The sequence below is a fragment of the Lampris incognitus genome, chromosome 2 (genome assembly GCF_029633865.1).
Source record: "Lampris incognitus isolate fLamInc1 chromosome 2, fLamInc1.hap2, whole genome shotgun sequence".
Lineage (NCBI taxonomy): Eukaryota > Metazoa > Chordata > Actinopteri > Lampriformes > Lampridae > Lampris > Lampris incognitus.
Window position 1 is genome coordinate 71,133,851 of NC_079212.1, and position 16,456 is coordinate 71,150,306.

Below are 16,456 nucleotides of genomic sequence, written 5' to 3' on the forward strand. Positions count from 1 at the left end.
AATGTATACATGTAGCCAGTATATGCTAATGTTATGTTTGTTTAGACTATGGTAAAACCATGATTTCTTGCAAAATTAGTACATGTAGCCAGTATATGCTAATGTTATATTTGTTTAGACTATAGTAAAACCATGATTTCTTACAAAATTCATACATGTAGCCAGTATATGCTAATGTTATGTTTGTTTAGACTATGGTAAAACCATGATTTCTTGCAAAATTAATACATGTAGCCAGTATATACTACTGTTATGTTTGTTTGTTTAGACTATAGTAAAACCATGATTTCTTGCAAAATTAATATGTGTAGCCAGTATATGCTAATGTTATGTTTGTTTAGACTATAGTAAACCATGATTTCTTGCAAAATTAATACGTGTAGCCAGTATATGCTACTGTTGTTTGTTTGTTTAGACTATAGTAAAACCATGATTTCATTTCTAAATTAATACATGTAGCCTGTATATGCTACTGTTGTTTGTTTGTTTAGACTATAGTAAAACCATGGTTTCTTACAAAATTAATATGTGTAGCCAGTATATGCTAATGTTATGTTTGTTTAGACTATAGTAAACCATGATTTCTTGCAAAATTAATACATGTATCCAGTATATGCTACTGTTATGTTTGTTTGTTTAGACTATAGTAAAACCATGATTTCTTGCAAAATTAATACATTTAGCCAGTATATGCTACTGTTGTTTGTTTGTTTAGACTATAGTAAAACCATGATTTCTTGCAAAATTAATACGTGTAGCCAGTATATGCTAATGTTGTGTTTGTTTAGACTATAGTAAAACCATGATTTCTTGCAAAATTAATACATGTAATCAGTAAATGCTACTGTTGTTTGTTTGTTTGTTTAGACTATAGTAAAACCATGATTTCTTGCAAAATTAATACATATAGCCAGTATATGCTACAGTTGTTTGTTTGTTTGTTTAGACTATAGTAAAACCATGATTTCTTGCAAAATTAATACATGTAGCCAGTATATGCTACTGTTATGTTTGTTTAGACTATAGTAAAACCATGATTTCTTACAAAATTAGTACGTGTAGGCAGTATATGCTAATGTTATGTTTGTTTAGACTATGGTAAAACCATGATTTCTTGCAAAATTAATACATGTAATCAGTATATGCTACTGTTGTTTGTTTGTTTAGACTATAGTAAAACCATGATTTCTTGCAAAATTAATACATATAGCCAGTATATGCTACTGTTGTTTGTTTGTTTGTTTAGACTATAGTAAAACCATGATTTCTTGCAAAATTAATACATGTAGCCAGTATATGCTACTGTTATTTTTGTTTATTAAGACTATAGTAAAACCAAGATTTCTTGCAAAATTAATACATATAGCCAGTATATGCTAATGTTATGTTTGTTTGTTTAGACTATAGTAAAACCATGATTTCCTTTCTAAATTAATACATGTAGCCTGTATATGCTACTGTTGTTTGTTTGTTTAGACTATAGTAAAACCATGATTGCTTGCTAAATTAATACATGTAGCCAGTATATTCTACTGTTTTTGTTTAAACTATAGTAAAACCATGGTTTCTTGCAAAATTTATACATGTAGCCAGTATATGCTAATGTTATGTTTGTTTAGACTATGGTAAAACCATGATTTCTTGCGAAATTAATACATGTAGCCAGTATATTCTACTGTTTTTGTTTAAACTATAGTAAAACCATGGTTTCTTGCAAACTGTATACATGTAGCCAGTATATGCTAATGTTATGTTTGTTTAGACTATGGTAAAACCATGATTTCTTGCAAAATTCGTACATGTAGCCAGTATATGCTAATGTTATGTTTGTTTAGACTATAGTAAAACCATGATTTCTTACAAAATTAATACGTGTAGCCAGTGTATGCTAATGTTATGTTTGTTTAGACTATGGTAAAACCATGATTTCTTGCAAAATTAATACATGTAGGCAGTATATGCTACTGTTATGTTTGTTTGTTTAGACTATAGTAAAACCATGATTTCATTTCTAAATTAATACATGTAGCCTGTATATGCTACTGTTGTTTGTTTGTTTAGACTATAGTAAAACCACGATTTCTTGCAAAATTAATACATGTAGCCAGTATATGCTACTGTTGTTTGTTTGTTTAGACTATAGTAAAACCATGATTTCTTGCAAAATTAATACATATAGCCAGTATATGCTACTGTTGTTTGTTTGTTTGTTTAGACTATAGTAAAACCATGATTTCTTGCAAAATAAATACATTTAGCCAGTATATGCTACTGTTGTTTGTTTGTTTAGACTATAGTAAAACCATGAGTTCTTGCAAACTTAATACATGTAGCCAGTATATGCTAATGTTATGTTTGTTTGTTTAGACTATAGTAAAACCATGGTTTCTTACAAAATTAATACGTGTAGCCAGTATATGCTAATGTTTTGTTTGTTTAGACTATAGTAAACCATGATTTCTTGCAAAATTAATACGTGTAGCCAGTATATGCTACTGTTATTTTTGTTTATTTAGACCATAGTAAAACCATGATTTCTTGCAAAATTAATATGTGTAGCCAGTATATGCTACTGTTATGTTTGTTTGTTTAGACTATAGTAAAACCATGATTTCTTGCAAAATTAATACATGTAGCCAGTATATGCTACTGTTATGTTTGTTTGTTTAGACTATAGTAAAACCATGATTTCCTTTCTAAATTAATACATGTAGCCAGTATATGCTACTGTTATGTTTGTTTGTTTAGACTATAGTAAAACCATGATTTCCTTTCTAAATTAATACATGTAGCCAGTATATGCTACTGTTTTTGTTTAAACTATAGTAAAACCATGGTTTCTTGCAAAATTTATACATGTAGCCAGCATATGCTAATGTCATGTTTGTTTAGACTATGGTAAAACTATGATTTCTTGCAAAATTAATACGTGTAGCCAGTATATGCTAATGTTATGTTTGTTTAGACTATGGTAAAACCATGATTTCTTGCAAAATTAATACATGTAGCCAGTATATGCTACTGTTGTTTGTTTGTTTAGACTATAGTAAAACCATGGTTTCTCTCTAAATTAATACATGTAGCCAGTATATGCTAATGTTTTGTTTGTTTTGACTATGGTAAAATCATGATTTCTTGCAAAATTAATACGTGTAGCCAGTATATGCTAATGTTGTGTTTGTTTAGACTATAGTAAAACCATGAAATCTTGCAAAATTAATACATGTAATCAGTATATGCTACTGTTGTTTGTTTGTTTAGACTATATTAAAACCATGATTTCTTGCAAAATTAATACATATAGCCAGTATATGCTACTGTTGTTTGTTTGTTTGTTTAGACTATAGTAAAACCATGATTACTTGCAAAATTAATACATATAGCCAGTATATGCTACTGTTATGTTTGTTTAGACTATAGTAAACCATGATTTCTTGCAAAATTAATACGTGTAGCCAGTATATGCTACTGTTATTTTTGTTTATTTAGACTATAGTAAAACCATGATTTCTTGCAAAATTAATATGTGTAGCCAGTATATGCTACTGTTATGTTTGTTTGTTTAGACTATAGTAAAACCATGATTTCTTGCAAAATTAATACGTGTAGCCAGTATATGCTACTGTTATTTTTGTTTATTAAGACTATAGTAAAACCATGATTTCCTTTCTAAATTAATACATGTAGCCTGTATATGCTACTGTTGTTTGTTTGTTTAGACTATGGTAAAACCATGTTTTCTTGCGAAATTAATACATGTAGCCAGTATATGCTACTGTTTTTGTTTAAACTATAGTAAAACCATGGTTTCTTGCAAAATGTATACATGTAGCCAGTATATGCTAATGTTATGTTTGTTTAGACTATGGTAAAACCATGATTTCTTGCAAAATTAGTACATGTAGCCAGTATATGCTAATGTTATGTTTGTTTAGACTATAGTAAAACCATGATTTCTTACAAAATTAATACGTGTAGCCAGTATATGCTAATGTTATGTTTGTTTAGACTATGGTAAAACCATGATTTCTTGCAAAATTAATAAATGTAGCCAGTATATGCTACTGTTATGTTTGTTTGTTTAGACTATAGTAAAACCATGATTTCATTTCTAAATTAATACATGTAGCCTGTATATGCTACTGTTGTTTGTTTGTTTAGACTATAGTAAAACCACGATTTCTTGCAAAATTAAGACATGTAGCCAGTATATGCTACTGTTGTTTGTTTGTTTAGACTATAGTAAAACCATGATTTCTTGCAAAATTAATACATATAGCCAGTATATGCTACTGTTGTTTGTTTGTTTGTTTAGACTATGGTAAAACCATGATTTCTTGCAAAATAAATACATTTAGCCAGTATATGCTACTGTTGTTTGTTTGTTTAGACTATAGTAAAACCATGATTTCTTGCAAACTTAATACATGTAGCCAGTATATGCTAATGTTATGTTTGTTTGTTTAGACTATAGTAAAACCATGGTTTCTTACAAAATTAATACGTGTAGCCAGTATATGCTAATGTTATGTTTGTTTAGACTATAGTAAACCATGATTTCTTGCAAAATTAATACGTGTAGCCAGTATATGCTACTGTTATTTTTGTTTGTTTAGATTATAGTAAAACCATGATTTCCTTTCTAAATTAATACATGTAGCCAGTATATGCTACTGTTATGTTTGTTTGTTTAGACTATAGTAAAACCATGATTTCCTTTCTAAATTAATACATGTAGCCAGTATATGCTACTGTTTTTGTTTAAACTATAGTAAAACCATGGTTTCTTGCAAAATTTATACATGTAGCCAGTATATACTAATGTTATGTTTGTTTAGACTATGGTAAAACCATGATTTCTTGCAAAATTAATACATGTAGCCAGTATATGCTACTGTTGTTTGTTTGTTTAGACTATAGTAAAACCATGGTTTCTTACAAAATTAATACGTGTAGCCAGTATATGCTACTGTTATTTTTGTTTATTTAGACTATAGTAAAACCATGATTTCTTGCAAAATTAATACGTGTAGCCAGTATATGCTACTGTTATTTTTGTTTATTTAGACTATAGTAAAACCATGATTTCTTGCAAAATTAATATGTGTAGCCAGTATATGCTACTGTTATGTTTGTTTGTTTAGACTATAGTAAAACCATGATTTCATTTCTAAATTAATACATGTAGCCTGTATATGCTACTGTTGTTTGTTTGTTTAGACTATAGTAAAACCACGATTTCTTGCAAAATTAAGACATGTAGCCAGTATATGCTACTGTTGTTTGTTTGTTTAGACTATAGTAAAACCATGATTTCTTGCAAAATTAATACATATAGCCAGTATATGCTACTGTTGTTTGTTTGTTTGTTTAGACTATGGTAAAACCATGATTTCTTGCAAAATAAATACATTTAGCCAGTATATGCTACTGTTGTTTGTTTGTTTAGACTATAGTAAAACCATGATTTCTTGCAAACTTAATACATGTAGCCAGTATATGCTAATGTTATGTTTGTTTGTTTAGACTATAGTAAAACCATGGTTTCTTACAAAATTAATACGTGTAGCCAGTATATGCTAATGTTATGTTTGTTTAGACTATAGTAAACCATGATTTCTTGCAAAATTAATACGTGTAGCCAGTATATGCTACTGTTATTTTTGTTTGTTTAGATTATAGTAAAACCATGATTTCCTTTCTAAATTAATACATGTAGCCAGTATATGCTACTGTTATGTTTGTTTGTTTAGACTATAGTAAAACCATGATTTCCTTTCTAAATTAATACATGTAGCCAGTATATGCTACTGTTTTTGTTTAAACTATAGTAAAACCATGGTTTCTTGCAAAATTTATACATGTAGCCAGTATATACTAATGTTATGTTTGTTTAGACTATGGTAAAACCATGATTTCTTGCAAAATTAATACATGTAGCCAGTATATGCTACTGTTGTTTGTTTGTTTAGACTATAGTAAAACCATGGTTTCTTACAAAATTAATACGTGTAGCCAGTATATGCTACTGTTATTTTTGTTTATTTAGACTATAGTAAAACCATGATTTCTTGCAAAATTAATACGTGTAGCCAGTATATGCTACTGTTATTTTTGTTTATTTAGACTATAGTAAAACCATGATTTCTTGCAAAATTAATATGTGTAGCCAGTATATGCTACTGTTATGTTTGTTTGTTTAGACTATAGTAAAACCATGATTTCATTTCTAAATTAATACATGTAGCCTGTATATGCTACTGTTGTTTGTTTGTTTAGACTACAGTAAAACCATGGTTTCTTACAAAATTAATACGTGTAGCCAGTATATGCTAATGTTATGTTTGTTTAGACTATAGTAAACCATGATTTCTTGCTAAATTAATACATGTATCCAGTATATGCTACTGTTATGTTTGTTTGTTTAGACTATAGTAAAACCATGATTTCTTGCAAAATTAATACATGTAGCCAGTATATGCTACTGTTATGTTTGTTTGTTTAGACTATAGTAAAACCATGATTTCTTGCAAAATAAATACATTTAGCCAGTATATGCTACTGTTGTTTGTTTGTTTAGACTATAGTAAAACCATGATTTCTTGCAAACTTAATACATGTAGCCAGTATATGCTAATGTTATGTTTGTTTGTTTAGACTATAGTAAAACCATGGTTTCTTACAAAATTAATACGTGTAGCCAGTATATGCTAATGTTATGTTTGTTTAGACTATAGTAAACCATGATTTCTTGCAAAATTAATACGTGTAGCCAGTATATGCTACTGTTATTTTTGTTTATTTAGACTATAGTAAAACCATGATTTCTTGCAAAATTAATATGTGTAGCCAGTATATGCTACTGTTATGTTTGTTAGACTATAGTAAAACCATGATTTCTTGCAAAATTAATACATGTAGCCAGTATATGCTACTGTTATGTTTGTTTGTTTAGACTATAGTAAAACCATGATTTCCTTTCTAAATTAATACATGTATCCTGTATATGCTACTGTTGTTTGTTTGTTTAGACTATAGTAAAACCATGATTTCTTGCTAAATTAATACATGTAGCCAGTATATGCTACTGTTTTTGTTTAAACTATAGTAAAACCATGGTTTCTTGCAAAATGTATACATGTAGCCAGTATATGCTAATGTTATGTTTGTTTAGACTATGGTAAAACCATGATTTCTTGCAAAATTAATACGTGTAGCCAGTATATGCTAATGTTATGTTTGTTTAGACTATGGTAAAACCATGATTTCTTGCAAAATTAATACATGTAGCCAGTATATGCTACTGTTGTTTGTTTGTTTAGACTATAGTAAAACCATGGTTTCTCTCTAAATTAATACATGTAGCCAGTATATGCTAATGTTTTGTTTGTTTTGACTATAGTAAAACCATTATTTCTTGCAAAATTAATACGTGTAGCCAGTATATGCTAATGTTGTGTTTGTTTAGACTATAGTAAAACCATGATTTCTTGCAAAATTAATACATGTAATCAGTATATGCTACTGTTGTTTGTTTGTTTAGACTATAGTAAAACCATGATTTCTTGCAAAATTAATACATATAGCCAGTATATGCTACTGTTGTTTGTTTGTTTGTTTAGACTATAGTAAAACCATGATTTCTTGCAAAATTAATACATATAGCCAGTATATGCTACTGTTATGTTTGTTTAGACTATAGTAAACCATGATTTCTTGCAAAATTAATACGTGTAGCCAGTATATGCTACTGTTATTTTTGTTTATTTAGACTATAGTAAAACCATGATTTCTTGCAAAATTAATATGTGTAGCCAGTATATGCTACTGTTATGTTTGTTTGTTTAGACTATAGTAAAACCATGATTTCTTGCAAAATTAATACGTGTAGCCAGTATATGCTACTGTTATTTTTGTTTATTAAGACTATAGTAAAACCATGATTTCTTGCAAAATTAATACATGTAGCCAGTATATGCTAATGTTATGTTTGTTTGTTTAGACTATAGTAAAACCATGATTTCCTTTCTAAATTATTACATGTAGCCTGTATATGCTACTGTTGTTTGTTTGTTTAGACTATAGTAAAACCATGATTTCTTGCTAAATTAATACATGTAGCCAGTATATTCTACTGTTTTTGTTTAAACTATAGTAAAACCATGGTTTCTTGCAAAATTTATACGTGTAGCCAGTATATGCTAATGTTATGTTTGTTTAGACTATGGTAAAACCATGATTTCTTGCGAAATTAATACAAGTAGCCAGTATATGCTACTGTTTTTGTTTAAACTATAGTAAAACCATGGTTTCTTGCAAAATGTATACATGTAGCCAGTATATGCTAATGTTATGTTTGTTTAGACTATGGTAAAACCATGATTTCTTGCAAAATTAGTACATGTAGCCAGTATATGCTAATGTTATGTTTGTTTAGACTATAGTAAAACCATGATTTCTTACAAAATTAATACGTGTAGCCAGTATATGCTAATGTTATGTTTGTTTAGACTATGGTAAAACCATGATTTCTTGCAAAATTAATAAATGTAGCCAGTATATGCTACTGTTATGTTTGTTTGTTTAGACTACAGTAAAACCATGATTTCATTTCAAAATTAATACATGTAGCCTGTATATGCTACTGTTGTTTGTTTGTTTAGACTATAGTAAAACCACGATTTCTTGCAAAATTAAGACATGTAGCCAGTATATGCTACTGTTGTTTGTTTGTTTAGACTATAGTAAAACCATGATTTCTTGCAAAATTAATACATATAGCCAGTATATGCTACTGTTGTTTGTTTTTTTTGTTTAGACTATAGTAAAACCATGATTTCTTGCAAAATAAATACATTTAGCCAGTATACGCTACTGTTGTTTGTTTGTTTAGACTATAGTAAAACCATGATTTCTTGCAAACTTAATACATGTAGCCAGTATATGCTAATGTTATGTTTGTTTGTTTAGACTATAGTAAAACCATGGTTTCTTACAAAATTAATATGTGTAGCCAGTATATGCTAATGTTATGTTTGTTTAGACTATAGTAAACCATGATTTCTTGCAAAATTAATACGTGTAGCCAGTATATGCTACTGTTATTTTTGTTTGTTTAGACTATAGTAAAACCATGATTTCCTTTCTAAATTAATACATGTAGCCAGTATATGTTACTGTTATGTTTGTTTGTTTAGACTATAGTAAAACCATGATTTCCTTTCTAAATTAATACATGTAGCCAGTATATGCTACTGTTTTTGTTTAAACTATAGTAAAACCATGGTTTCTTGCAAAATTTATACATGTAGCCAGTATATGCTAATGATATGTTTGTTTAGACTATGGTAAAACCATGATTTCTTGCAAAATTAATACATGTAGCCAGTATATGCTACTGTTGTTTGTTTGTTTAGACTATAGTAAAACCATGGTTTCTTACAAAATTAATACGTGTAGCCAGTATATGCTAATGTTATGTTTGTTTAGACTATAGTAAACCATGATTTCTTGCAAAATTAATACGTGTAGCCAGTATATGCTACTGTTATTTTTGTTTATTTAGACTATAGTAAAACCATGATTTCTTGCAAAATTAATATGTGTAGCCAGTATATGCTACTGTTATGTTTGTTTGTTTAGACTATAGTAAAACCATGATTTCCTTTCTAAATTAATACATGTAGCCTGTATATGCTACTGTTGTTTGTTTGTTTAGACTATAGTAAAACCATGATTTCTTGCTAAATTAATACATGTAGCCAGTATATGCTACTGTTTTTGTTTAAACTATAGTAAAACCATGGTTTCTTGCAAAATTTATACATGTAGCCAGTATATGCTAATGTTATGTTTGTTTAGACTATGGTAAAACCATGATTTCTTGCAAAATTAATACATGTAGCCAGTATATGCTAATGTTATGTTTGTTTAGACTATAGTAAAACCATGATTTCTTACAAAATTAGTACGTGTAGGCAGTATATGCTAATGTTATGTTTGTTTAGACTATGGTAAAACCATGATTTCTTGCAAAATTAATACATGTAGCCAGTATATGCTACTGTTGTTTGTTTGTTTAGACTATAGTAAAACCATGATTTCTTGCAAAATTAATACGTGTAGCCAGTATATGCTACTGTTATGTTTGTTTGTTTAAACTATAGTAAAACCATGATTTCTTGCAAAATAAATACATTTAGCCAGTATATGCTACTGTTGTTTGTTTGTTTAGACTATAGTAAAACCATGATTTCTTGCAAACTTAATACATGTAGCCAGTATATGCTAATGTTATGTTTGTTTGTTTAGACTTTAGTAAAGCCATGGTTTCTTACAAAATTAATACGTGTAGCCAGTATATGCTAATGTTATGTTTGTTTAGACTATAGTAAACCATGATTTCTTGCAAAATTAATACGTGTAGCCAGTATATGCTAATGTTATGTTTGTTTAGACTATGGTAAAACCATGATTTCTTGCAAAATTAATACATGTAGCCAGTATATGCTACTGTTGTTTGTTTGTTTAGACTATAGTAAAACCATGGTTTCTCTCTAAATTAATACATGTAGCCAGTATATGCTAATGTTTTGTTTGTTTTGACTATAGTAAAACCATTATTTCTTGCAAAATGAATACGTGTAGCCAGTATATGCTAATGTTGTGTTTGTTTAGACTATAGTAAAACCATGATTTCTTGCAAAATTAATACATGTAATCAGTATATGCTACTGTTGTTTGTTTGTTTAGACTATAGTAAAACCATGATTTCTTGCAAAATTAATACATATAGCCAGTATATGCTACTGTTGTTTGTTTGTTTGTTTAGACTATAGTAAAACCATGATTTCTTGCAAAATTAATACATATAGCCAGTATATGCTACTGTTATGTTTGTTTAGACTATAGTAAACCATGATTTCTTGCAAAATTAATACGTGTAGCCAGTATATGCTACTGTTATTTTTGTTTATTTAGACTATAGTAAAACGATGATTTCTTGCAAAATTAATATGTGTAGCCAGTATATGCTACTGTTATGTTTGTTTGTTTAGACTATAGTAAAACCATGATTTCTTGCAAAATTAATACGTGTAGCCAGTATATGCTACTGTTATTTTTGTTTATTAAGACTATAGTAAAACCATGATTTCTTGCAAAATTAATACATGTAGCCAGTATATGCTAATGTTATGTTTGTTTGTTTAGACTATAGTAAAACCATGATTTCCTTTCTAAATTATTACATGTAGCCTGTATATGCTACTGTTGTTTGTTTGTTTAGACTATAGTAAAACCATGATTTCTTGCTAAATTAATACATGTAGCCAGTATATTCTACTGTTTTTGTTTAAACTATAGTAAAACCATGGTTTCTTGCAAAATTTATACGTGTAGCCAGTATATGCTAATGTTATGTTTGTTTAGACTATGGTAAAACCATGATTTCTTGCGAAATTAATACAAGTAGCCAGTATATGCTACTGTTTTTGTTTAAACTATAGTAAAACCATGGTTTCTTGCAAAATGTATACATGTAGCCAGTATATGCTAATGTTATGTTTGTTTAGACTATGGTAAAACCATGATTTCTTGCAAAATTAGTACATGTAGCCAGTATATGCTAATGTTATGTTTGTTTAGACTATAGTAAAACCATGATTTCTTACAAAATTAATACGTGTAGCCAGTATATGCTAATGTTATGTTTGTTTAGACTATGGTAAAACCATGATTTCTTGCAAAATTAATAAATGTAGCCAGTATATGCTACTGTTATGTTTGTTTGTTTAGACTACAGTAAAACCATGATTTCATTTCAAAATTAATACATGTAGCCTGTATATGCTACTGTTGTTTGTTTGTTTAGACTATAGTAAAACCACGATTTCTTGCAAAATTAAGACATGTAGCCAGTATATGCTACTGTTGTTTGTTTGTTTAGACTATAGTAAAACCATGATTTCTTGCAAAATTAATACATATAGCCAGTATATGCTACTGTTGTTTGTTTTTTTTGTTTAGACTATAGTAAAACCATGATTTCTTGCAAAATAAATACATTTAGCCAGTATATGCTACTGTTGTTTGTTTGTTTAGACTATAGTAAAACCATGATTTCTTGCAAACTTAATACATGTAGCCAGTATATGCTAATGTTATGTTTGTTTGTTTAGACTATAGTAAAACCATGGTTTCTTACAAAATTAATACGTGTAGCCAGTATATGCTAATGTTATGTTTGTTTAGACTATAGTAAACCATGATTTCTTGCAAAATTAATACGTGTAGCCAGTATATGCTACTGTTATTTTTGTTTGTTTAGACTATAGTAAAACCATGATTTCCTTTCTAAATTAATACATGTAGCCAGTATATGTTACTGTTATGTTTGTTTGTTTAGACTATAGTAAAACCATGATTTCCTTTCTAAATTAATACATGTAGCCAGTATATGCTACTGTTTTTGTTTAAACTATAGTAAAACCATGGTTTCTTGCAAAATTTATACATGTAGCCAGTATATGCTAATGATATGTTTGTTTAGACTATGGTAAAACCATGATTTCTTGCAAAATTAATACATGTAGCCAGTATATGCTACTGTTGTTTGTTTGTTTAGACTATAGTAAAACCATGGTTTCTTACAAAATTAATACGTGTAGCCAGTATATGCTAATGTTATGTTTGTTTAGACTATAGTAAACCATGATTTCTTGCAAAATTAATACGTGTAGCCAGTATATGCTACTGTTATTTTTGTTTATTTAGACTATAGTAAAACCATGATTTCTTGCAAAATTAATATGTGTAGCCAGTATATGCTACTGTTATGTTTGTTTGTTTAAACTATAGTAAAACCATGATTTCCTTTCTAAATTAATACATGTAGCCTGTATATGCTACTGTTGTTTGTTTGTTTAGACTATAGTAAAACCATGATTTCTTGCTAAATTAATACATGTAGCCAGTATATGCTACTGTTTTTGTTTAAACTATAGTAAAACCATGGTTTCTTGCAAAATTTATACATGTAGCCAGTATATGCTAATGTTATGTTTGTTTAGACTATGGTAAAACCATGATTTCTTGCAAAAATTAATACATGTAGCCAGTATATGCTAATGTGATGTTTGTTTAGACTATAGTAAAACCATGATTTCTTACAAAATTAGTACGTGTAGGCAGTATATGCTAATGTTATGTTTGTTTAGACTATGGTAAAACCATGATTTCTTGCAAAATTAATACATGTAGCCAGTATATGCTACTGTTGTTTGTTTGTTTAGACTATAGTAAAACCATGATTTCTTGCAAAATTAATACGTGTAGCCAGTATATGCTACTGTTATGTTTGTTTGTTTAAACTATAGTAAAACCATGATTTCTTGCAAAATAAATACATTTAGCTAGTATATGCTACTGTTGTTTGTTTGTTTAGACTATAGTAAAACCATGATTTCTTGCAAACTTAATACATGTAGCCAGTATATGCTAATGTTATGTTTGTTTGTTTAGACTATAGTAAAACCATGGTTTCTTACAAAATTAATACGTGTAGCCAGTATATGCTAATGTTATGTTTGTTTAGACTATAGTAAAACCATGATTTCTTACAAAATTAATACGTGTAGCCAGTATATGCTCATGTTATGTTTGTTTAGACTATGGTAAAACCATGATTTCTTGCAAAATTAATAAATGTAGCCAGTATATGCTACTGTTATGTTTGTTTGTTTAGACTACAGTAAAACCATGATTTCATTTCTAAATTAATACATGTAGCCTGTATATGCTACTGTTGTTTGTTTGTTTAGACTATAGTAAAACCACGATTTCTTGCAAAATAAATACATGTAGCCAGTATATGCTACTGTTGTTTGTTTGTTTAGACTATAGTAAAACCATGATTTCTTGCAAAATTAATACATATAGCCAGTATATGCTACTGTTGTTTGTTTTTTTTGTTTAGACTATAGTAAAACCATGATTTCTTGCAAAATAAATACATTTAGCCAGTATATGCTACTGTTGTTTGTTTGTTTAGACTATAGTAAAACCATGATTTCTTGCAAACTTAATACATGTAGCCAGTATATGCTAATGTTATGTTTGTTTGTTTAGACTATAGTAAAACCATGGTTTCTTACAAAATTAATACGTGTAGCCAGTATATGCTACTGTTATGTTTGTTTAGACTATAGTAAACCATGATTTCTTGCAAAATTAATACGTGTAGCCAGTATATGCTACTGTTATTTTTGTTTGTTTAGACTATAGTAAAACCATGATTTCCTTTCTAAATTAATACATGTAGCCAGTATATGTTACTGTTATGTTTGTTTGTTTAGACTATAGTAAAACCATGATTTCCTTTCTAAATTAATACATGTAGCCAGTATATGCTACTGTTTTTGTTTAAACTATAGTAAAACCATGGTTTCTTGCAAAATTTATACATGTAGCCAGTATATGCTAATGATATGTTTGTTTAGACTATGGTAAAACCATGAGTTCTTGCAAAATTAATACATGTAGCCAGTATATGCTACTGTTGTTTGTTTGTTTAGACTATAGTAAAACCATGGTTTCTTACAAAATTAATACGTGTAGCCAGTATATGCTAATGTTATGTTTGTTTAGACTATAGTAAACCATGATTTCTTGCAAAATTAATACGTGTAGCCAGTATATGCTACTGTTATTTTTGTTTATTTAGACTATAGTAAAACCATGATTTCTTGCAAAATTAATATGTGTAGCCAGTATATGCTACTGTTATGTTTGTTTGTTTAAACTATAGTAAAACCATGATTTCCTTTCTAAATTAATACATGTAGCCTGTATATGCTACTGTTGTTTGTTTGTTTAGACTATAGTAAAACCATGATTTCTTGCTAAATTAATACATGTAGCCAGTATATGCTACTGTTTTTGTTTAAACTATAATAAAACCATGGTTTCTTGCAAAATTTATACATGTAGCCAGTATATGCTAATGTTATGTTTGTTTAGACTATGGTAAAACCATGATTTCTTGCAAAATTAATACATGTAGCCAGTATATGCTAATGTTATGTTTGTTTAGACTATAGTAAAACCATGATTTCTTACAAAATTAGTACGTGTAGGCAGTATATGCTAATGTTATGTTTGTTTAGACTATGGTAAAACCATGATTTCTTGCAAAATTAATACATGTAGCCAGTATATGCTACTGTTGTTTGTTTGTTTAGACTATAGTAAAACCATGATTTCTTACAAAATTAGTACGTGTAGGCAGTATATGCTAATGTTATGTTTGTTTAGACTATGGTAAAACCATGATTTCTTGCAAAATTAATACATGTAATCAGTATATGCTACTGTTGTTTGTTTGTTTAGACTATAGTAAAACCATGATTTCTTGCAAAATTAATACATATAGCCAGTATATGCTACTGTTGTTTGTTTGTTTGTTTAGACTATAGTAAAACCATGATTTCTTGCAAAATTAATACATATAGCCAGTATATGCTACTGTTATGTTTGTTTAGACTATAGTAAACCATGATTTCTTGCAAAATTAATATGTGTAGCCAGTATATGCTACTGTTATTTTTGTTTGTTTAGACTATAGTAAAACCATGATTTCCTTTCTAAATTAATACATGTAGCCTGTATATGCTACTGTTGTTTGTGTGTTTAGACTATAGTAAAACCATGATTTCTTGCTAAATTAATACATGTAGCCAGTATATGCTACTGTTTTTGTTTAAACAATAGTAAAACCATGGTTTCTTTCAAAATGTATACATGTAGCCAGTATATGCTAATGTTATGTTTGTTTAGACTATGGTAAAACCATGATTTCTTGCAAAATTAGTACATGTAGCCAGTATATGCTAATGTTATATCTGTTTAGACTATAGTAAAACCATGATTTCTTACAAAATTCATACGTGTAGCCAGTATATGCTAATGTTATGTTTGTTTAGACTATGGTAAAACCATGATTTCTTGCAAAATTAATACATGTAGCCAGCATATGCTAATGTTATGTTTGTTTGTTTAGACTATAGTAAAACCATGATTTCTTGCAAAATTAATATGTGTAGCCAGTATATGCTAATGTTATGTTTGTTTAGACTATAGTAAACCATGATTTCTTGCAAAATTAATACGTGTAGCCAGTATATGCTACTGTTGTTTGTTTGTTTAGACTATAGTAAAACCATGATTTCATTTCTAAATTAATACATGTAGCCTGTATATGCTACTGTTGTTTGTTTGTTTAGACTATAGTAAAACCATGGTTTCTTACAAAATTAATACGTGTAGCCAGTATATGCTAATGTTATGTTTGTTTAGACTATAGTAAACCATGATTTCTTGCAAAATTAATACATGTATCCAGTATATGCTACTGTTATGTTTGTTTTTTTAGACTATAGTAAAACCATGATTTCTTGCA